The following is a 24,384-nucleotide window of genomic DNA, read 5'->3' on the forward strand; positions in this document are numbered from 1 at the left end:
GCTCTCCCAAGGCCATCAGTAGTTCTACATCTACATCTACATCTACATCCGTACTCCGCAAGCCACCTGACGGTGTGTGGCGGAGGGTACCCTGAGTACCTCTATCGGTTCTCCCTTCTATTCCAGTCTCGTATTGTACGTGGAAAGAAGGATTGTCGGTATGCTTCTGTGTGGGCTCTAATCTCTCTGATTTTATCCTCATGGTCTCTTCGTGAGATATACGTAGGAGGGAGCAATATACTGCTTGACTCTTCGGTGAAGGTATGTTCTCGAAACTTCAACAAAAGCCCGTACCGAGCTACTGAGCGTCTCTCCTGCAGAGTCTTCCACTGGAGTTTATCTATCATCTCCGTAACGCTTTCGCAATTACTAAATGATCCTGTAACGAAGCGCGCTGCTCTCCGTTGGATCTTCTCTATCTCTTCCATCAACCCTACCTGGTGCGGATCCCACACTGCTGAGCAGTATTCAAGCATTGGGCGAACAAGCGTACTGTAACCTACTTCCTTTGTTGTCGGATTGCATTTCCTTAGGATTCTTCCAATGAATCTCAGTCTGGCATCTGCTTTACCGACGATCAACTTTATATGATCATTCCATTTTAAATCACTCCTAATGCGTACTCCCAGATAATTTATGGAATTAACTGCTTCCAGTTGCTGACCTGCTATTTTGTAGCTAAATGATAAGGGAATGTTGTCTACTCCCGGAGCCTTGTTTCGACTTAGGTCTTTCAGCGCTCTCTCAAACTCTTCACGCAGTATCTTATCTCTCATTTTGTCTTCATCTACATCCTCTTCCATTTCCATAATATTGTCCTGAAGTACATCACCCTTGTATAAACCCTCTATATACTCCTTCCACCTTTCTGGCTTCCCTTCTTTGCTTAGAACTGGGTTTCCATCTGAGCTCTTGATATTCATATAAGTGGTTCTCTTTTCTCCAAAGGCCTCTTTAATTTTCCTGTAGGCTGTATCTATCTTACCCCTAGTGAGATAAGTCTCTATATCCTTACATTTGTCCTCTAGCCATCCCTGCTAAGCCATTTTGCACTTCCTGTCGATGTCATTTTTGAGACATTTGTATTCCTTTTTGCCTGCTTAATTTACTGCATTTTTATATTTTCTCCTTTCATCAATTAAATTCAATATTTCTTCTGTTACCCAAGGATTTCTATTAGCCCTCATCTTTTTACCTACTTGATTGTCTGCTGCCTTCACTACTTCATCCCTGTATTTCTTTCCCCCCTTCCTGTGAATTGTTCCCTTATGCTCTCCCTGAAACTCTCTACAACATCTGGTTTAGTCAGTTTATCGAGGTCCCATCTCCTTAAATTAGCTCCTTTTTGTAGTTTCTTCAGTTTTAATCTACTGTTCATAACCAATAGATTGTAGTCAGAGTCCACATCTGTCCCTGGAAATGTCTTACAATTTAAAACCTGGTTCCTAAATCTCTGTCTTACCATTATATAATCTATCTGATACCTTTTAGTATCTCCAGGCTTCTTCCATGTATACAACCTTCTTTTATGATTCTTGAATCAAGAGTTAGCTATGATTAAGTTATGCTCTGTGCAAAATTCTACCAGACGGCTTCCTATTTCATTTCTTTCCCCCAATCCATATTCACCTACTATGTTTCCTTATCTCCCTTTTCCTACTGACGAATTCCAGTCACCCATGACTATTAAATTTTCATCTCCCTTCACTACCTGAATAATTTCTTTTATCTCATCATACATTTCATCAATTTCTTCATCATCTGCAGAACTAGTTGGCATATAAACTTATACTACTGTAGTAGGCATGGGCTTTGTGTCTATCTTGGCCACAATAATTCGTTCACTATGCTGTTTGTAGTGGCTTACCCGCACTCCTATTTTTTAAATTCATTATTAAACCTACTCCTGCATTACCCCTATTTGATTTTGTATTTATAACCCTGTATTCATCTGACCAAAAGTCTTGTTCCTCCTGCCACCGAACTTCACTAATTCCCACTATATTTAACTTTAACCTATCCATTTCTCTTTTTAAATTTTCTAACCTACCTGCCTGATTAAGGGATCTGACATTCCACGCTCCGATCCGTAGAACGCCAGTTTTCTTTCTCCTGATAATGACGTCCTCTTAAGTAGTCCCCGCCCGGAGATCCGAATGGGGGACTATTTTACCTCTGGAACATTTTAGCCAAGAGGATGCCATCATCATTTAATCATAAAGTAAAGCTGCATGTCCTCGGGAAAAATTATGGCTGTAGCTTCCCCTTGCTTTCAGCCGTTTGCAGTACCAGCACAGCAAGGCCGTTTTGATTAATGTTACAAGGCCAGATCAGTCAATCATCCAGAATGTTGCCCCTGCGACTACTGAAAAGGCTGCTCCCCCTCTTCAGGAACCACATGTTTGTCTGGCCTCTCAACATATACCCCTCCGTTGTGGTTGCACCTAAGGTACGGCCATCTGTATCGCTGAGGCATGCAAGCCTCCCCACCAATGGTAAGGTCCATGGTTCACGGTCCAGTACATTGGTGGACCAAATTTGAACTAACTGTCTAGCACCAGTCAAGAAGTCTCTTTTTGCATGTAAAATCTGAACAATGCACATACCAATGATGCCATTAGTTGAGATTTATTTCAGCCCAATTAAAATCTTTTGCAAGAGGAATTGCTTGATTCGCAGAATGTGCCTGAATGCCAGGTCCGGTTTGTCATTCAAACCTTGCTTAATATACTGTAACATAACATTTTATTTACTGTTGCATGTTCCATTGATCATTTGGTGTGATGGATCGTAATGATGTGGAATCAATCATTTTACATTTACAATTGCAAATTAATTTTTACATAGGTTTCATTCTGAACAGTTGTAAGTTTTTTTATATATATTTTTTGCTTCAATATGGCTGTTTGTGTAGACTAAACCGAAAGCTTTTTACCCCATGTTCCCAGTTCAAATACCAACCCCCCCCCCCCCCCCCCCCCAAATTCTGTGCATGACCTTTTCATTTGTAGTTGTTACAATGCCCCTACACGGTAATGATGTTCTTCTATGTGTATGTATATTCTAAGTCACTGTTTTCGATGTATTATGGTGACAAACCCAGTTATCATTGTGAGGTGATCCCTGGACGCCTAAATAAACAAAATAAGTCTATGGTATAATCTTCCAGTGCTACACAGGCACTTGTTGGTCCCTGGATGAATGAATAAATAAATAAAATAGGTACAAGATGGAATTTTACAGTGCTTCAGGTACTTGTTGAAATGAATGCATGGAAAAGAATGTTGTTGTTATTTTCATCCTGAGACTGGTCTGATGCAGCTTTCCTCACTTGTCTACCCTGTGCACGTTTCTTCACCTCTGCATCACTACTGCAATCTACAAATACCCACTTGAATCTGCTTACTGTAGTCAAACTGTGACCTCCCCCCCCCCCACCAGTTCCCTTCACAACCAAACTGACTATGTCCTGATGCCGTAGGGTATCTCCCATCAACCAGTACAGTTTTTTGTCAAATTGTGTCACAGCAATTAGTTGTCTTAGCTGGTAATCTTGTTTGTAGATAGGTCCACAGCCTCAATATTTTTCAAAAGAAAACGTTGTTCATTATGGGCAGAACAATTGTCAATTTATTAGCTATTGGTCAATTTTGACGACATAATGGTTGTCAAGCAACCTACAAAACATATCAAACACAGAAAGACTAGAACAAATACAACATGTAATATGTATAACAAATTCAAAAATAAAAAATACAAAAAAATACAAAACTGGAGATCATGAATTTGACACAGGGTACATTCTAGTACTTACATAGATTGTTTCTATGTAACATTCTGCAACATATGTGACATATACACTGATCAGCCAGAACATATGACCACCTACCTAATAGCCAGTATGTTTGTCTTTGGCATGGATAACAGCAGTGACGCTTGTGGTATGGAAGCAATAAGGTCTCAGTAGGACACTGGAGGGAGTTGATACACACAAATCACCTAGTTCCTGTAAATTCCGGGGAGGTGGGTGACGTGCTCTGATGCCACATTCAATAACATCCCAGATGCATTCAATCAGGTTCAGATCTGGTGAGTTGGGGGACCAACACATCAACTGCAACATGCCACTGTGATCCTCATATCATTCCAACAAACTCCTGGTCTCGTGACATGGCACATTATCTTGCTGAAAAATGCCACTGTCGTTGGAAAACATGGTTGTCTTGAAGGGATGTACAACCACTGCAACCAGTGTGAGATACTACTTGGCCTTCATGGTGGATTGCACGAGCTGCACTGGACCCATGGATGCCCACATGAATGTTCCCCAGCGCGTAACAGAGCTGCTGCCAGTTTATCTCCATCCTGCAGTACAGGTATCAAGGAGTTGTTCCCCTGGAAGGTAGCGAATTAGTGCCTTCCCATCAGCATGGTGAAGGAGTATCAGGATTCATCGGACCATGCGACACTCAGCCACAGTGCCAATATTCAGTGCCGATGGTCATGTGCTCATTTCATTCATAGTTGCCAATGTTATGGAGTTAACATTGACTGTGTTCAGACACACTCGTACTCTGCCCAACATTAAAGTCTGGTATCAGTTCCACCGAAGTTCGCTGTCTGACTTGTTTCACCAGTCTGCCCAGCTTACAACGTGCAACATCTGTAATGAGGGGTGGTCGCCCATTCCCATGACATCAGGATGTGGTTTCACACTGGTTTCGCCACATGTTGAAGACACTCACTACAGCACTCCTCAAACACCCAAGTTGTGCAGTTTCCAAAATGCTTGTGCCAAGTGTCTGGGCCATCACACTCTGCCCTTGGTCAGACTCAGATAGATTGTATGTCTTTTCCATTCTACACATAGACACCACACTTACTGATATTACACGCATCACGAGTATGTCTGACTAGCAGTCGTTCCTCACCAGATGGCGTTGCTACTGCGTGGATGGGTGTATACTGACAATATGTTGGTGCTCATAACATTGTGGGTGATCAGTGTAAATCATGATCAGTGTTAACTCACTTTATCAGTCCACATGTGGAATCATAAATCAGCATTACATGACCCATAACAAACTTGTACAGAAAGTTTATAATACATGCCGGGGAATCATGAACTTTAAGCAAATATTTAAAACAAAATAATCAATTTTGACAATATAATGTAACTGGATAGATAAAAAATCTATTCACCACACAGCGGCAGGAGAACAAACATATAAAAAAAGCTTTTATATACGCAAGCTTTTGGAGACAGTGGCTGAACAATCAGTCTTTCCTTCCCATCTCATCTGGTAAGTCTCCCTTCACCAAGGGGTCTGGGTGACTTTTCCGAACTCTACCCATTTTCCTAAACCTCTCCACTCCTTTTCCTTCGCTGTTCTTCCTTAGCCTTCAACCCTTCTATGGAAAGAATCTGCCGTTGGATCTGAAAGCTTGCATGTGTGAAACCTTTTTTTATATGTAGGTTTTCCGGCCACCGCTTGATAAGTAGATTCTTTTATCTGTCCAGTTACACTAATCAACTATTTGACATCCAACCACAGAAAAACAGCATTACTCCACAAATGAATCTCAGCTTATTCTTTCAACACATCCATATGCAAACTGAAGTCTTATCAGCTGGTCTGACATATAAGAAATATACAACCAAGAATACTAGATTAGATTAGATTAATACTTGTTCCATAGATCATGAATACGACACTTCGCAATGATGTGGAACGTGTCAGGTTAAAGAAAGATGTCTGTACAAGATATTACATTACACAGAATATTGCATGACACTAATGCTTAAGTTTTTTTTCCCCTCCCTTAATTTATATCTAAAAATTCAGCCAATGAGTAGAAGGGGTTGTCATCTAGAAATTCTTTTAATTTATTTTTAAATGTTGGTTGACTATCTGTCAGGCTTTTGATGCTGTTTGGTAGGTGACCAAAGACTTTTGTGGCAGCATAATTTACCCCCTTCTGTGCCAAAGTCAGATTTAACCCTGCATAGTGAAGATCATCCTTTCTCCTGGTGTTATAGCTATGCACACTGCTATTATTCTTGAACTGGGCTGGATTATTAACAACAAATTTCATAAGTGAATATATATACTGTGAGGTTATTGTGAGGATCCCTAGATCCTTAAATAGATGTCTGCAGGATGACCGTGGGTGGGCTCCAGCAATTATTCTGATTACACGTTTTTGAGCAATGAATACTTATCTACTCAATGATGAATTACCCCAGAATATGATACCATACGAAAGCAGTGAATGAAAGTAGGCATAGTAAGCTAATTTACTGAGATTCTTATCACCAAAATTTGCAATAACCCTAATAGCATACGTAGCCGAACTCAGACGTTTCAGCAGACCATCAATGTGTTGCTTCCAGTTTAACCTCTCATCAATGGACTCACCTAAAAATTTTGAAAATTCTACCTTAGCTACAGACTTCTGTTCAAAGTCTATATTTATTACTGGAGTTGTGCCATTTACTGTACGGAACTGTATATACTGTGTTTTATCAAAATTTAAAGAGAGCCCGTTTGCTGAGAACCACTTAATAATTTTGTGAAAAACATCATTTACAATTACATCACTTAGTTCTTGGTTTTTGGATGTTATTACTATACTTGTATCATCAGCAAAAAGAACTAACTTTGCATCTTCATCAATATGGAATGGTAAGTCATTAGTGTATATCAAGAACAGTAAAGGAACTAAGACCGAACCCTGTGGGACTCCGTACTTGATAGCCGCCCCCCCCCCCCCCCCCCGTTTGAGGAATCAGCTGTTGTATTAACATTACATGAACCACTTATTTCAACTTTCTGCATTCTTCCAGTTAAGTATGAATTAAACCATTTGTGCACTGCCCCCCCCCCCCCCCCCCCGAAACCATAATGATTTAGCTTATCTAAAAGAATTCCATGATTTACACAGTCAAAGGCCTTTGATAGATCACAAAAAATACCAATGGGTGATGTCCGGTTATTCAGAGCATTTAATATTTGATCAGTGAAAGCATATATAGCATTTTCTGTTGAAAAGCCTTTCTGAAAACCAAACTGACATTTTGTTAGTACTTTATTTTTACAAATATGGGAGGGTACTCTTGAATACATTACTTTCTCAAAAATTTTTGATAGTGCTGTCAGAAGAGTGATTGGGCAATAGTTGTTGACATCTGACGTATCCCCCTTTTTATGCAATGGTTTTACAATGGCATATTTCAGTCTATCGGGGAAAACACCCTGCTCCAAAGAGCTATTACATACGTGGCTGAGAATCCTACTTATCTGTGGGGAACAAGCTTTAAGTATCTTGCTGGAAATGCCATCAGTTCCGTAAGAGCTTTTACTTTTCAGTGAGTTTATTATTTTACTAATTTCAGAGGGAGAGGTTCGTGGAAATACAGTTGTTTCAAACTGCACAGGTGTGGCCTCTTCTATTAGAAGCCTTGCCTCTTCTAGTGAAGATCTAGAGCCTATTTGCTCCACAACATTTAAAAAATGGGTATTGAAAATATTTCCAATTTCAGATTGTTTGTTAGTACCCTTGTCATTCAGTTTTTTGGCACTAAAGTCTTCCTGTGCTCTTGGTTGCCCTGTTTCCCTTTCAATAATATTCCAAATTGCTTTAATTTTATTATCAGAGTTACTCATCTCAGACATGATACACATGCTTCTGGACTTTTTAATAACTTTTTTTAGTACCGCACAATAGTTTTTATAATATTGAACAATTTCGGGGTCAGTACTCCCTCTTGCTGTTAGATACAGTTCTCTTTTACGGTTGCAAGGTATTCTTATTCCTTTAGTTAGCCAAGGTTTTTTATATGTTTTCTTGGAATTATGTTTCACTATGTTCTTGGGAAAACAATTTTCAAATACCCTTAAAAATGTATCGTGAAATAAGTTATATTTCAAGTTTGCATCGGGTTCCATATACACTTCATCCCAGTCTACCTCCTTTAGGCTTTCCCTAAAGTTTGCAGTACTTATATTGTTAATTGAACGTACTGCTTTGAAATTCTGATTTGATATACTGCATGGAGCTATGCCATGTACTGTAACTAGCTGTGCACCATGATCTGAAAGACCATTCTCAACAGGATAAGCATTTATGTCCTTAAACTTATCTTGGTCTATAAAAAAGTTATCTATCAATGTCCTGCTGTTCTTTGTTATCCGAGTAGGAAAATCAATGACGGAGCTCAAATTGAAAGAATTGAGTAATACTACAAGGTCATTCTTCCTATTACACTCTTTCAGGGAATCAACATTGAAATCCCCACAAATGATAATTTGCTTCCTCCTGTCTGACAGATAGCACAACACAGCATCCAAGTTTTCTAGAAATATCTGGAAATTCCCTGAGGAGGACCTATACACTGTTACAATTATGAAAGTGCCATCATTTAGTTTTAGTTCAGCGGCACATGCTTCCATATGTTGCTCTACACAAAATTTTTTAGTTTCTAAATGTTTTGCGCTTTGCAAGATTTTGACATATATGGCAACTCCTCCTCTCATCATATTATCTCTACTTACATGTGCAGCTAATTTGTACCCATCGATGCTAACCTTTTGCATATCAGTGACAATGTGCTGCTCAGACAGGCATAGTACATCTATTACATTCTCAGTTTCTATATCTTCTAAACAATGCAGAAGCTCATCAATTTTATTCTTCAATCCCCCAATATTTTGATGAAATATACTAACATTTTTCATTTTACTTTTGTGAGTATCTTGAACTTTTTTAACATCTTTAGTACTTGCCTGGCTGAGTTTCCCACCGGACACTGATCTTACACTAATAAAGAGTTACCACCATGAGATGTAGTTCCTCCCCCCTTTAAATTTCCTGCTATCAGCCCAGCCAGTTCACCCTTCCCCTTCTTGTTGAGGTGTAGGCCATGTCTAGTATAGTCCCACCTACAGAGTGAATCAACAGGAACCACACCAATGTGTGACCCTGCATCAGATCCAAGTAGCCGTTCCAACTCCAAATTAACTCTCCTGACAGGAGAGCTCAAATGAGGCCGGTCGTGGCGCTCCAGAACCGACACAAACCCAACACTGGTTTGACTCGATGCCGATGCAATATTTACCAGGTCACACTCTATGCTGTACCCCGGATCTCCGTCAATACTGTTGCCCGGCCCACCCACAATAACCACGGTATCTTCCTTAGTAAAGCCTCTACATAGTGAACCTAAATCCTCTGTAACCTGCCCCAGTCCAGCACTAGGTTTGAAAAAACTTGTGACCTGGTACACACACACATGTATAGTTACGTAATGCATTATACATAGTTCATAAGTGTAAGGAATGGTGATGATTAGATGTTACATTTCCAAAATATACTATATGTAACATTGGTTACATCATCAGAGCAAAATAAACCTAAGATAGGAATGTGAATACATTGTGAGAAGAATAGAGTGAAAGTTATCACAGCAGCATATCTAAATTATAATACATGTAACATTGCTTACAATGTCAGAATAATTCTAATAACAGGAATATTAAATGTATATTACATGCAGCGATGAAAATAAAATGCATATATAAAACGTCATTTCCATAATTAAAGAACAATTATAAGAATTGCAATTTACCTAAAACTATTATTAAATGAACATCAGTGTTACAAAACATGAAATGAAACCAGTTCAGCTGGGTAAGGGAAAATCAGAAATTTGACGGGGATGAGTGTCATCATAGACGCATTTCCGAATAACAACGTATATAACCTTGGTTACAAAGTTATAGCCAAGTAACCCTAACAACATCAACAGTATCAAGAATGGGGTACCACAGGGTTCTGTCTTGGGGCCTTTATTGTTTTTAATATATGTTAATGACTTGCCTAATTATATTCATGAAGATGCAAACTTGGTTCTCTTTGCAGATGACACAAGTATTGTAATCAAGCATAAAAAGCAAGAATCAGCTGAGGAAAATGCAAATAATGTTTTTCAAAGAGTTATTAGGTGGTTTTCCGCAAATGGACTTTCATTGAACTTTGAAAAAACACTGTACATACAGTTCAGTACAGGGAAAGGCATAACACCGAAAATAAATATAGAGTGTGGGGGAAAATCTTTAGCTAAAGCAGATTGTTCAAAATTTCTGGGTGTCTGTATTGATCAGAACTTAAACTGGAAGACACACATTGACAATCTACTGAAATGATTGAGCTCACCTACCTATGCTATTAGTGTCATTGCAAATTTTGGAGACAAGCACACCAGTAAGTTAGCTTACCATGCATATTTTCATTCGTTGCTTTCTTACGGAATCATCTTTTGGGGCAATTCATCACTAAGAAAGAACGTATTTATTGCACAAAAACGTGTTATCAGAATAATATCTGGGGCTCATCCAAGATCATCTTGTAGACAATTATTTAAAGAATTAGGGATATTGCCAGTAGCTTCACAATATATATATATATACAGCCTAATGAAATTTGTTGTTAGTAACCCAGATCACTTCAGAATTAATAGCACAGTCCACAGCTACAATACTAGGAGACAGGGTGACCTTCACTATCGTTCATTGAATTTGACATTGGCACAAAAGGGGGTGAATTATACTGCCACAAAGATTTTTGGTCACTTGCCAAACAATATCAAAAGTCTGACAGACAACCAATTGGCATTCAAAAGTAAGTTAAGGGAATTCCTGAATGACAACTCCTTCTACTCCATAGATGAATTTTTAGACATAGGCTAAAGAAATACAGTAAGTATTAACAATTGTACCGTATATAAGACTAACAAAGATTATTTGGGATAAATGAATCTTTTGTACTTTGACACGTTCCACATCATTACGAAAGAATCGTGTTCATGATCCATGGAACAAGTAATATAACTAACTAACTAACTAACTAACAAGAGCTGTGTATTACACACAGACTATAAGTCCACATAAAAAGCCTCATGTGTAAAATAAATGTTGTACTGCACAATTATATGAATTGCATATGTGGGGACAATTACCCACAAGGACTGGAATTGAGACCAAAGAACATGTGTTTAATGTCTTTATCTTAGTAGCTCTTTGACAAGCCTGTTGATGGTAGCCGACTTTCATGTACTTCTATTTTGGTGTCTTTCATTTTATGCAAATAAAGTGGATCAATTTTGTTCTAACACTATGCTAGTGTTATTGCACCTGCTCACCTATGTGGAGTACATGGAGTGACAAGCACTTCATTATGTGCAATGCTGCATTCCCATCAAACAATGTCCAGTAATCCTACACAAAAGTCACTGGGACCTTTTCCCCGGCCAAATATTGTTTTTAGTGAACAACAAAATGTGACGAATGATACAGAGCAGTTGATTTATGAAGTCAATGTTGATCATTTGCAATAACGTAATGTGGTGCCTCCCTCAGACCTTACTGATTTCACTATGGACGGAGATCGCAATATACCATTAAAAACAAGTGTTCCTGGACCTAAATCAGATGTTTGTGTGAAAGTGCAGCATCCTAAAAACATAATATTCCCTTACCATTGTGCTTCTCTACCACTACCAGAGAAGACAAACCCATTCTTTCCCCCTTGCAGAACCCAGCAGGCCAGGCCACCTAAGAAGAATTGTGATTTATCTACCACATTCGATCAATGGGATTACATATGATGACATTACTACATCCTACTATTTGGTGTCGTATGGACCAGTTTCAGTGATATTCATATCCCATGGCATGCATTACCTAAACTGCCATTATTTCAACCTGAACACCTGCAGACTTGGTTTCCTAAAGCAGTAACTGTTCTGTTTACCAAAAACATTATAAGCAATAAGGTGAAAAATGCAGGTTTTCTGTGTGATACTGGATACTGTCACCAGTTACCCTCAACAACCTGCAATTTTGAAACAGTACAGGAGGCTCTAGTGCAGCAGTTGCACAAATCACTGGAGCAGCAAATTGTGCACGTGACATATGCATAAAAATTAAGTAGCAGTACACCTTCCCAGTTTTGGCATAATCTAAGGGAGTTGTGGACACTAATCTTATGCCTGACGGTGCATTACGAGCAACATAGATAAGCAAGTCATCCTCTCAAATCCAAATTTGTTTGATTACTAATGAGGGCGACACACACAATAAATTACAGACTGCAGGCTGAAGTTTTGCACTGCAAGATGGAGAACATTATTACCCACAAACCACCGGTGGACTACAACACTTGCAACCATACTACACTGTGACACAAAGACTGGAAACCAATAAAAGCCAAACACATCCGAGAAACATGATGCTAATGATGGTAGTCAGAGCCACTCAGCTCCTGGTGCCTCACAATCAGCTTCGTATGTCAGACCAGCCCACTATCGATATAACTCAGAGTTCCAGCAACAGCTAACACAGAGTGCTCATTTGTGCATCAACCCACAAATGCACCACATCTTGCTTGCACTCAAACACCAATGACGACCTCCAGTAGGCATCACAGATTGCACAAATAAGAAAGTACACTGAGACCTTATATTTATTTAATTGGATAGATAAAAAAATCTACTCACCAAGTGGCGGCAGAACACACACATAAAAGATGGTTGTAATTGGCAAACTTTTGTGTCAGTGGCTCATTCTTCCGGCAGAAGGGTGGAAGACGGGTGAAGGAAAAGGACTGGAGAAGTCTAGGAAAAGAGGTAGATTTCAGGAAAGTCACCCAGAACCTCGGGTCAGGGAAGACTTACTGTATGAGATGAAAAGAAAAGACTGATTGTTGGGGACTGCATCAGAAGAGATTTCAAAACCTGAGAGCTTAAAGACGGAAGACAGGGTAATACAGAGAGAGAGATTACTAGCTTAAACGTCATGCATGAGTTAATAAGAGTGAAAAGCTAAGTGCATTATATGTAATAGAGGCAGGAGGGGGCAGTGAAAAATAGGTGGGAAAGACAATGAAAGATGTAGAAAACTAAAACGGAGTGAAGCAAAGAGTACTTAAAATGAAGCAATGCTGAGACGGAAGAAATTAATTTAAATTGAGGCCAGGTGGGTGGCAAAGAACCAAGGACATGTTGTAGCACTAGTTCCCACCTGCAGAGCTCTGAGAAACTGGTGCCTGGAGGAAGAATCCAGATGGTGCGTGTGGTGGAAAAGGTGCCAAAGTCACAAATGTCATGCTGTAGAGGGTGCTCTGCAACAGGATACTGTAAGTTGCCAGTATACACCCCCAGCCTATGCCCATTCATCCTAATTGATAATTTGGTAGTAGTCATGCCAATGTGGAAGGTCGAACAGTGTTTAAGTAACAGCTGGTATATGACATGTAGCTCTCCCTTTGATAGAATATGTTTTGGCAGTTACAGGGCTGTTATAGATGGTGGTAGGAGAGTGCGTAGGGCAAGTCTTGCAGCAGGGACAGTCACAGGGGTAAGAATCATAGGGTAGGGAGATTGGTGCAGAAGGAGCATAGGGTCTAACATGAATATTGCACAGATTGGGAGCATGGCAGAAAGCTATTCTAGGTGTGGTGAGCAAAATTTCAGACAGGATGGATCTCATTTCAGGGTATGTTTTTTGGAAGTCATGCCCCTGTTGAAGTAGCTGATTAACACATTTGAGACCAGGGTAATACTGAGTCACCAATGGTGTCCTCCGAAGCTGTTTTTTTGGAGGGATCAGCAGAACTAGGACCGGATGTGATAGCCCGGGAAACCTGTTTTTATTTTTTATTTTTTTTAAAACCAGGCTGATGGAGCAGTTACATGCAGTGAAGGCTGAGGTGAGAATGGTGGTGTACTGCTGTGAAGAGTCTGCATCCGAACAAATATGTTTACCTCAGATGACAAGGCTGTATAGGAGGGAACGGTTGACATGGAAAGGACAGCAACTGTCAAAATGTAAGTACTGTTGTTTGTTCGTAGGTTAGGATGAATGGGAATAGGCAGAGGATGTAACTGGCAACTCGCAGTATCCTGCTGCAAAGCATGCTCTATAACATGACATTTGTGACCTCTGCGCCTGTTTCACCACATGTGCCATCTGGATTCTTCCCCCAGACACCAGTTTCTCAGAACTCCGCAATGAGAACTAGCACTACAACATGTTCTTAGTTCTCACCATCCACTTGGCCTTAATTTATGTTAATTTCTTCTGTCTCAGCATTTCTTCACTGTAACTACTCTTTGCTTAGTTTTCTACATCCTTCATTGTCTTTCCCACCTATTTTTCACCGTCCCCCTCCCACCTCTGTTATCTACAATGCACTTACCTTTTAACTCTTATTAACTCATGTGTGATGTATAAGCCATCACAGAAGTTGGGAAGGAAAACATAGGTACAAAGAAGGTAGCTGCGAAGAAACCATGGGTAACAGAAGAAATACTTCAGTTGATTGATGAAAGGAGGAAGTACAAACATGTTCCAGGAAAATCAGGAATACAGAAATACAAGTCGCTGAGGAATGAAATAAATAGGAAGTGCAGGGAAGCTAAGATGAAATGGCTGCAGCAAAAATGTGAAGACATTGAAAAAGATATGATTGTCGGAAGGACAGACTCAGCATACAGGAAAGTCAAAACAACCTTTGGTGACATTAAAAGCAACGGTGGTAACATTAAGAGTGCAACGGGAATACCACTATTAAATGCAGAGGAGAGAGCAGATAGGTGGAAAGAATACATTGAAAGCCTCTATGAGGGTGAAGATTTGTCTGATGTGATAGAAGAAGAAACAGGGGTCGATTTAGAAGAGATAAGGGATCCAGTATTAGAATCGGAATTTAAAAGAGCTTTACGGACTTACAGTCAAATAAGGCAGAAGGGATAGATAATATTCCATCAGAATTTCAAAAATCACTACGGGAAGTGGCAACAAAACGACTATTCACGTTGGTGTGTAGAATATATGAGTCTGGCGATATCCAATCTGACTTTCGGAAAAGCATCATCCACACAATCCCGAAGATGGCAAGAGCTAACAAGTGCGAGAATTATCGCACAATCAGCTTAACAGCTCATGCATCGAAGCTGCTTACAAGAATAATATACAGAAGAATGGAAAAGAAAATTGAGAATGCGCTAGGTGACGATCAGTTTGGCTTTAGGAAAAGTAAAGGCACGAGAGAAGCAATTCTGACGTTATGGCTAATAATGGAAGCAAGGCTGAAGAAAAATCAAGACACGTTCATAGGATTTGTCAACCTGGAAAAAGCGTTCGACAGTATAAAATGGTGCAAGCTGTTCGAGATTCTGAAAAAAGTAGGGGTAAGCTATAGGGAGAGACGGGTCATATACAATATGTACAACAACCAAGAGGGAATAATAAGAGTGGACGATCAAGAACGAAGTGCTCGTATTAAGAAGGGTGTAAGACAAGGCTGTAGCCTTTCACCCCTACTCTTCAATCTGTACATCGAGGAAGCAATGGTGGACATAAAAGAAAGGTTAAGGAGTGTGATTAAATTCAAGGAGGCAGGATATCAATGATGCGGTTCGCCGATGACATTGCTATCATGAGTGAAAGTGAAGAAGAATTATCTGATCTGCTGAAGGGAGTGAACAGTCTAATGAGTACAGTATATGGACTGAGAGTAAATCGGAGAAAGACGAAGGTAATGAGAAGTAGTAGAAATGAGAACAGCGAGAAACTTAACATCAGGATTGATGGTCACGAAGTCAATGAAGTTAAGGAATTCTGCTACCTAGGCAGTAAAATAACCAATGACGGTCGGAGCAAGGAGGACATCAAAAGCAGACTCGCTATGGCAAAAAAGGCATTTCTGGCCAAGAGAAGTCTACTAATATCAAATACCGGCCTTAATTTGAGGAAGAAATTTCTTGAGGATGTACATCTGGAGTACAGCATTTTATGGTAGTGAAACATGGATTGTGGGAACAACGGAGCAGAAGAGAATCGAAGCATTTGAGCTGTGGTGCTATAGACGAATGTTGAAAATTAGGTGGACTGATTAGGTAAGGAATGAGGAGGTTCTACGCAGAATCGGAGAGGAAAGGAATATGTGGAAAACACCGATAAGGAGAAGGGACAGGATGATAGGACATCTGCTAAGACATGAGGGAATGACTTTCATGGTACTAGAGGGAGCTGTAGAGGGCAAAAACTGTAGAGGAAGACAGAGATTGGAATACGTCAAGCAAATAATTGAGGACGTAGGTTGCAAGTGCTACTCTGAGATGAAGAGGTTAGCACAGGGGAAGAATTCGTGGCGGGCCGCATCAAACCAGTCAGTAGACTGATGACCCCAAAAAAGATGTTTAAGCAGTACTCTCTGTCTGTGTACTACCCAGTCTTCTTCCTTTTAAGCTCTCAGGTACTCAAATCTCGTCCAATGCAGTCCCCACCAATCAGTCTTTCCTTCTCATCCTGTACGGTAAGTCCCTGACCCACAGTTCTGGATGACTTTCCCGAAATCTACCCTTTTTCCTAGACCTATCCAGGCCTTTTCCTTCACCCCTCTTTCTTTCCCTTCAATCTTCAGCCTGAAGAAGGAATTAAACCTGTCTTGTGTGTGTGTTCTGCTGCTGCTTGGTGAGTAGATTTTTTATCTATCCAGTTAAATAATTTTGTCAATAATTGATTGCTCTTATATGTGCAAGCCTGACCAATTTGACTCATTGGTCCAATCGTAGTGGTTGTTTGTATGTTCTTGATGGAAACACAGCCCACCATCTTCTCGTTGACTCTGACCCTCAAATATGCATATCCTGAAAACAGCTTCAGATCTCAAATTTCATGATCTCTTCCAAGGCTCTGGGTGGTGAATAATACAACTTGGGTTTACACGTAGGTGGGATAGGAATCAGCAAATGGACAGCACAAGGGAAATGGTTGCTTGAGTATGAGTTGCAGTGAATTGACGACTCGACACAATGGGCAAACAGGGCAGTGCAGAACGAGAGGTAAAAATGTGAGTCAGTGTGTGTGGAGTCTGAAAGAAACATTGGTGCTCCAGTGTTAAGGGAGATGAGTTTGAGTTGATTGAGAAGGTCAGCCAAGAGAGCACCTCTCAGACCGATTCTGGATGATCCCCAAAGTGGATCGTGCACATTAAAGTCACCGAGCAGCGAAAAGGGGTGACAGAGTTGCCCAATAAAGTGGAGGAAGTCTGCCCTAGTGACACCAAATGACAGAACGATTGGGATGGTACAAGGGAAAAGGTGAAGTGAGGAAGGAAAATGCAGACTGCAACAGCTTGCAGCCAGGTGTTCAGTGAAATGGTTTGGACTACAAATGTCATCCCGGATAAGCAGCATGATGCCCCCATGAAATGGAATGCTGTCCTCGGAGGGAAGGTCAAAGCTGACTGGAAAGAAATGCTACAGGTCAAAGCAGTCGTGAGGGCACAATTTTGTTTCCTGGAGCCCGAAAACAAATGGATGCTGCAACTCGAAGAGCAGCTGTAATTCCTCCTTGTTGGATCTAATGTCATGAACATTCCAATGGAGGAGAGTCATGATGGGGAAAGAGGAGGAGGAAAAAACTGAAGGGTTGTCACTGCAGCAGCTGCCAATTGCTACAGGGTGAAGAGGCTGGATGATCCAGCTCCTTGGGATCTACAGGGGCATTGGCATTCTTGCTGGGTCAGCCTGCAGATTCCAGGACAGAAAAATGGTTGGCAGAGCACACAGGCAAAACAGAGGTCAGTCAGGTGAGTGTATCATGAGGTGACACCATTGAAGAGGATCTCTGAGTCACTGAAGGAGAAGACCATTTGCCTTTTTTTGATGTATTGGAGCCTTTGCAGTTGGTAGATGAAGAATCAGATGTTTGATGGCTGGAGGGATGTAAGAAGTTTTTGCAGGAGTATTCTTTCCGGCCTGCCGATTGTGTAGAAGGTGATTTCACTGCCAGAGGTGAAAATTTGGGGACTTGTTGCACAGCTAAAGGAGAAGGAGATGAGGATGCTACCATGACATTGGGTAATTTTTTAAATGCAGTGCTAAATTTGAGGTTGCAAGTCTGCATGGCCGTGTCCTTCATGGAGCGAGGTGTAGCAACAACAGTACTGTAAGTGCCAGATGGTAAAATGCAGGACTTTCAACTAGTCAGCAACCTGTGAGCAATAAGGTAACACACTTTTTCCGTCACCTGGATTTCCTGGACTTCCTGCTTCTCAAGATACACAGGACATTCTTGGGATGAGGCTGCATGGTCATCAGTGCAATTTATACAGTGGGGAGGAGGAGGTGGGCAATCACCCTCATGAGCATCCCAACTCCAAGTAACATATATGGCCTTGTTTCGACAGGACATTTGAGTGTTGTTGTACAATTGACACTGGAAGCAGTGCATTATGTTCAGAATGTACAGTCGGACCCTGATAAATTCATAGTCTGCTTTGATCTTTGTTGAAAGCACTAGATAGCAAACATGAGAAAAAGAGTGCATGTCGGCACTGAGGATGCAGCAACCCTTTCCATGACCCAATGGACTGCAGTGACACCTTGATCAGAGAGGTAAGTTTGGATTTCTCCCTTGGTCAGACAATTGTGCTGCCTAGTGTAAATAAGGTATTCTATCTGGACATCACTACTGGGGAAATGTTGTTCGTCAAAGGTCACCAGGGAGGAGTAAAGCCTCCAGTTGAGCATAGATAGCTGCCAGTTGGGTTTACACATGTAGGTGGGGTAGGAATCAGCAAACAGACAGCACACAGGAAATGATCACTCGACTACGAGTCAGAGAAAATGGACCACTCTAGATGATGGGCAAGCTGGGTAGTGCAGAACGAGTGATCCAAAAGTGAATAAGAGTGCATGGAATATGAAAGTAACATGGGTGCTCCACTGTTAAGTCAGATGAGGTTGAATTGATTGAGAAGGTCAGCCACAAGAGCACCTCTTGGACAGGTTCTGGAAGAGCCCCAAGGGGATGGTACAAATTGAAGTCACTGAGCACTGAAAAGAGATGAGGGAGTTGCCCAAGAAGATGAAGGAAGTCTGCACTAGTGACACCGAGTGACAGAGGAATGTAGATGGTACAAAGAGATAAAGTGATTGTCCTGTCAAAACCCGGCCATATGTGTTGCTTGTAGTTGTGATGCTCATGAGAGTGACTGCCAGCCTCCTCCTCCCCACTGTTTCAATTGCAACGGTGACCGTACAGCCTCATCCCATGAATGAGCGGGCAGGCCTGGAGATCCGGGTGAAGGAAAAAGTGCCTTACGCTGTTGCTTGCAAGTTGTTGGCTAGTCAAAAGCCTCGTATTTCACTTAAAATACAGTTCTTGCTGCATCTCACTCCCCGAAGGGCACAGCCATGCAGACTTGCGACCTCAAATTCAGCACTGCAGTTGTAAAATCACCCAGTGTATTGGTAGCATCATGGCCTCCTCCTTCTCCAGCTGTGCAACAAGCACCCCCCCCCCCTCCCCCCCCCCCGATTTGCACCTCTGACAGCAAAACACCTTCTACACAACCGCCAGGCTGGAAAGGACACAAGGAATACTCCTGTGAAGACTTTTTACATCCCTCCAGCCAACAAACATTTGATTCTTCATCTACTAACTGCAAGAGCTCCAAGAAATCAAACAAAAGCAAATGTCTTCTCCTTCATTGTTCGGAGAGGTACACGAGCTCACCAAAGAGTGGTGTGCCCCCTGAGGCATCTAATTTAATGTCAAATGGACAGTGAACACCACGTGCAAGAAGCAGAATCAATTCAGACGTGATGGTGCTAGTATGTCGTTTCTTCAGTATCAAGAGCAGTGAACAAGTGTGTTCAATTATGATTTATTAGATAGTAAAATCAATTAACCACTGAGTATTCATTCTCACTAAGAGCATAGTGTCAATAAAAATGTTAAAGTCCACAACACAAAACTTTACACAGATGGTCCTCCCTTCTATTATACATGATCTAGTCACAATAATGTGACCACATCAATGTACAATAACCACGCACAGATGGGAAATGGCAGTGGAGGGTATACAAAGCATGTTGAGGGAGGAAAACAGTGCAATCATCATCATAATGCAATAACGGAGTGATTTATATGACATCCAAAAGGGCACAATCATTAGTTTTCAAGCTAAGGGTGGAGGCATTTCCTCCGTTTGTAAACTGTTTGTGTGCCTAAATATTAAAGTACACTCTGGGTGGCAAAATCCTGTTAACCAAACCATGTGTTGAGGTAGGTCTGGTGGAACATGGGCCACAGGTGACATGGGAGAACAATGGCTGATGAATTGTATATGGGAGAAATGATGTGCAACTGTTGAGCAGCTGACTGTTGAGATGAAATAAGGGGCCACCAACAGTGTCTCCTCAGCGACTGCTCAGTGAACATTGCTGCATATGGGCCTATGCAGCAGGTGCCTGCTTCCTGCACCAATACTGAATGCTGTTCATTGGTGACGAAGGCTTGAATTTGCAAGGCAGTACTGCAACTGGACATCCACTGAATGGCGACAGGTAGCCTTTTCAGATGAACCATGTTTTATGCTCCATCAGACAGATAGCCATTGGCACCAATGGCATAAAATGTCTGAAAGCAAACACTCTGCAACAATTGCTGGAAGGTTCCAGGAGGGAGGGCATTCCCTGGGTAATCTCATCATTCTGGAAGGCACAATGGAGCAACACAAGTATGCATCTATCTTTGGGAACCATTTACATCCCTAAAAGCAGTTTGCTTTTCCCTCTCGGCATAAAATATGGCATCTACCAGCAAGACAATGCAATGTGTAACACAGCATGCAGTGTACATGCATGGTTTGAAGAGCACTAAATGAGTTTATCGTATTCTCGCCACCAAGCTCCCTGGATTCAACCCAATCAAGGATCCATAGGACAACCTCAATTGGGCTGTTCAACCCATGGACCTTCAACCGAGAAACCTATTGCAGCTGGCCATGGCACTGGAATCAGCAGAGCTCCACATACTAGTGGGTAACATCCAGAACCTCACAGACTCTCTTCCAGCACATCTTGCAGCAGTCTGCACTACAAAAGGTAGTTATTCAGGCTTTTGAAAGGAGGGAACATGAATGTGACTGGACAGCATACATGTCATAATCATGTTGGCACGGAAATATGCAGTACAAACATTTAGAGAGGTTGCATATGTAGAATGTACAATGGTTCCTTCTCAAAGGTACGAACAACTGGACATTGAGGCATGCTTAAGAGAATTCTCATATCATACAAATATGTTCTTGATATCATACAGATGATGGAAGAGTATAAGGATGGGGGTATCTGTGGCCAGTGTCAACTTCAATACATCCTCTTTGGTTGTAGCACTGTGCCATACTTTAAAATAAAATTGTGGCACTCTTCTCCTGAATAAATTAACTGATTCAAGAGAGTAATAGGATTGTAGTCATTTATTTATATCATTACACCCACATTGTATGGATCTACTGCTAGATGAACAGATACAGACAGCCTGCTGGACTGGGATCACAAGCAGAATGGACATTAATAGCTAATAACAGTCCTGTCTCTTCATGGAGCACAATTGCTTTAATACCTCAATTTATTGATTGTTTGGCAAGAACAAATGCCTGTGAAACTTTACAATTTGCTCACAGTCCTCATCTTACCTATTTCTGATTTGTTATTCTACTCTGGTTGTGCATCACATCATTGTGCTATTTATAGGTGAGCTTATAGATTTCCCAGTTTTATCAGCATAGAGGACACTGCACTTTTTTTTTTTTTTTTTTTTTTTTTTTTTTTTTTTTTTTTTTTTTTTTTTTTTCCCAAGGCCCATACAAACCCAGAGCGATAAAGGATCTAGACTACAGCATTCTATGCGGACCAGAGTAAATCTCAGTCCTGCAGCTTCTTTGAAGCATTGGTTTATACCTCAGGCCAACTTGAGTATTTGATCCCCTGACGACGTTTATATACACAACACAAGCAACATGACTTTCTTCTCGTAGTATATTTTTGTATTTACATCAAATAGCAAATTTCATTTCAATATTGGAGTTACTCTTTATTTTCAGAGTGCAGAAGCATGCCCTTCTGAAGCTAAATAACAAATGCCTCGCCCACATATCTCAGCCAACAACAAAAATAGAACAGTGCCAAATTTAATGCCATTTGCTTCATGGTATCTACAAATGTACCACCTGCTATTGGAGGCAGGCGTGCAGGATTAATAATCTGGTACAAAGCAGTTGGGATATCATTGGTACATTCTACACTCTGGATGTGTACGAGGCTCGATATCAAGGCAGTTCTGCCTGTACTGATTAAACTGAAACATACAAGCACAACATATTACCAATAGTCAAATATCTCCCAGCCTATAAGTACACCATTACAGCCAGGAGACCTGTGTTCTATTCAAGCAACTGTGAATGGAGCTATTGGAAATAAGAGAAGCTATTGAGATTGTGAAGCACCTGAAGTGTACGCAAGTTAGAGTACAGTGTATATCTATAAGATTTAATGCTACACACAAGTGAAAGATTCCATGCAACAACATCTCTTGACACAGCCTATGATCTATGTTTATTATTTGTTTTCCAGCTATATTATTTATTCTGTTGTTTGTTCGCCCTTTCACGTGAATGTCATTTTGTGTTAGGCGACAGGTTATTCCTAAAGTAATAAAAAGAGCTTTGCTAACCCGCAACAGTTGGTGACCCCGGCATGATGTTCGACAGTCACCGGCGCTCAATTGGACACGTTTGCGCTCCGTACCATACCACGTTGCAAAAAGTACAGTTGCATCAACGGCACTGATCACTCAATCGCTTCACGCATCTTCTGCACTCCAGGGCAGCCGTGCTGTGCATCTATAGCCTACTGATCCCGCAGTACTACTACAATGGTAGATCAAGTTCCTGCACCACTAGCAGATGCACCTGCTGGTGCAATGATAAACTGTGTCACAGTAAAACCACCGCCATTCTGGCAGCAAAATTCTATGCTATGGTTTGTGCAGTTGAAAAGCCAATTTATCCTAGCACAAGTCACCATAGACAATACAAAATATAGTTATGTTGTGGCAGCACGTAGCGAGGATATGGCACTGGAGGTGCAGGATATTCTATCGTCACCCCCGAGCATGGACTGATATTCGGCGATTAAGAGGCCCCAATCACTAGATTTTCGTAGTCCGAGGCGAAAAGGCTGGAAAAACTACTTCGTACCAAATAGTTGGGCAATCGCACGCCATCGCAGCTGCTGTGCCGATTATATGCGCTGGCAAGCAATGCAGTAACCAATTACATTCTGCGAAGCATTTGGCTATCACGCCTACTTCCTGATGTGAACATTGTGCACCGGCGATCTAAATGCACTAGCGCAAACTGCCAATAGAATATCTGAAATGTACCCATCTGTGTGCGTTTCAACAGTTAGCTCACAACTGCAGACAGACAGCAACTTTACTATGCTACAAGCTCAGATCACTGAACGTTCCACAAAAAAGTAGCTGCACTGCGAACTCAGAACAACAATCGCCAATCTCGTTGCTAGCGCACGCCCGGAAAACACAGCACTCACCTTCGGCTACAAAAGTATGTTGGTACCAACACTGATTTGGGTCAAAGGTATGAAAGTACAGCCCACTGTGTGAGCAGGGAAATGCAATAGGAGTTGACACGACATCAAACTCAGTGTGTGTTAATGGCACTTGCATTATTACTTTGATTAACATTGGAGTTTACACTCAGGATAGGTATTGCTTTTGTCGTAGTAAGGCAGTAGTGGAAAAAAATGAGGATTTCTTTAATATCTCCTTATTTTATAACACAAGTCGTGCTTATTCCGCGGGTATGTAAAATTTGGCACTCCGTGAAAATAAAATTCGAAGAATAAGAATTATTTTCCGGGTTCGTGATTTTTCTCCTTTCCAGAGAACTAGAAACAAAAGATTAACTAACACAGATGCTCTAGGTATCACAGTCTCCTTCCCGGCACGGAGAATGTCTGCACGGATTAAAAAAAATGAGATCTGTTGGAAAACTTTCTAATGACAACAGACTGGCACTTACTTTAGTCGGTCACATTTGCGCCATATTCGAGTAATAAACTGCAGCACAATTAAAATTGATGGTCACTTTCCTACTTAGCCTTACAAGGGTTAAAACGTATATTGTTTAATGTATTGTAAACAAAAACCAGCTGAGGAACTCTCTACAAAGATGATCACCTGAAAGATAAGTCTGTTACCAAAGAGATACTAGTAGAGTGTTCCCTCTCTAACGACTAAATACATGTTTAGGATTATCCCCTACCGATGTAGTTTATTTATCTAATCTTTAACGATATGTTTAAATTTCAAAACTTAAGTCTTGTTTATAAAATAATTTGGTTGCTTTGATACAAATGGCATTCTGATGCACAAGAGAACTGACTTCACAAAGTCATGAACTGAGTTTCCACATGCACTGAACCGTGTCAATAGTTATTCTTGC

At 40.9% G+C, this 24,384-nt stretch overlaps 1 protein-coding gene across 1 annotated transcript in view; it reads right to left on the minus strand.

Annotated features, from left to right (window-relative positions):
• LOC126283178 (28S ribosomal protein S31, mitochondrial) overlaps window positions 1–24,134 on the minus strand; it is a 61,391-nt gene extending 37,257 nt beyond the window's left edge. Inside the window, exon 1 of the mRNA XM_049982251.1 lies at window positions 23,962–24,134. The gene's annotated coding sequence lies outside the window, so the exon portion shown is untranslated. The remainder of the gene's footprint in view (window positions 1–23,961) is intronic.
• Window positions 24,135–24,384: the final 250 nt, after the last annotated feature.

This window comes from Schistocerca gregaria, chromosome 1, assembly GCF_023897955.1.
Source record: "Schistocerca gregaria isolate iqSchGreg1 chromosome 1, iqSchGreg1.2, whole genome shotgun sequence".
NCBI lineage: Eukaryota > Metazoa > Arthropoda > Insecta > Orthoptera > Acrididae > Schistocerca > Schistocerca gregaria.